Raw genomic sequence first — 1,289 nt, 5'->3', positions numbered from 1 at the left:
AGGCTACAGGTGTTATGGGACAGAGAGGCGATTCTAGGGTCAGGTGGGGCCCCAAGCGAAAATGCAAAAGAGTGAGCATTTGAACCAAAATCGGCACTGCTGTGGTAAAGTGTGGGCTGTTATTCACTATCGGGGCTTGGGGGCCCCAAGCAGCTGCCTGCCTTGCCTTGTGGCAAGATGCGCCTCTGATGGGACAGGCCCAAGGGCAGCCATTACTGCACATTACCAGGGGCTGGAAGCTGAAGAACCCACTATCATTCAAAACATTAAGGAAAAGCTGTTTTTTTATTTTTAAAAATGAATCACAGGCTAAAATAAAGTGTACTATCAAGACAGCGGTGACACAACAGGAACCCTTGCTTTTGTAAAACATAAAAGACCAAATTCAATTCAATTAAGATGTAAATGGTTACACATTAAGGAGCAAGTTACTCACGAATTAATTAAATTAATAAGAAACCTACTGAACACATCAAGACCGGGAAACACGTCCATGGGTATTTACCTTTATGGGATACTTTAGGGGCGATTTGGAGCCGTTTGCAAGATTTTAGTTTGCACAATATCCACAAACACCATACAATGAGAACTGGCAGGGCATTGTTTTGCAGGCGCTAAATCAGTTATTTTCTAATATGTCAATTGTGGTGCAAAAGGTACCATGCGTGAGTAGTGCACTTTAAAGGCCCCAATTTCAAAAATGGTGTTTCCCTTCAAGACCTAACGTGTGAAAATATAATAGAATTCTCAACACTGTTTAGTTTAGTTTAGTTTAGTGTAGTTTATTTGGTTTATTTAATCAGGGACCATTTGTTAAGTACATTAATTACATAGTAAAGAAATGACCTGTACCGGATTATAGTTTAAAAAGCTCATTTCCATCTGCAGTCCCTGGGCAGGTAAGAAACATAAAATATAGTAAAATGGGAGTAGCCACACAGGCATACAGTACACACCCTGCCACACACACAGCCAAGGCAAGGCAAGGCAAGACAAGGCAAGGCAAGTTTATTTTGTATAGCGCATTTCATACACAGGTGCAACTCAATGTGCTTCACAAAATTAACAAATGCAAAAAGAAAGGAAACAGGGAAGAAAGAAGGAAATACATTAGAGTCAAAGAACATTTAAAACATTAAGATAAAACATAAAGTAAATTATATATATATATATATATATATGTATATAGCTGCAAGCAGCAATGCGGGGCCAAGCAGTAAACTTGCCCAAGTCGCCACAGCAACAGAAAGAACTGCAGGCCCCCCTTTGGGCCAAATCTCGCCAATGTT

The sequence above is a fragment of the Engraulis encrasicolus genome, chromosome 20, assembly GCF_034702125.1.
Source record: "Engraulis encrasicolus isolate BLACKSEA-1 chromosome 20, IST_EnEncr_1.0, whole genome shotgun sequence".
Taxonomy (NCBI): Eukaryota; Metazoa; Chordata; class Actinopteri; order Clupeiformes; family Engraulidae; genus Engraulis; species Engraulis encrasicolus.
Note: the sequence above shows the minus strand (reverse complement) of the source record.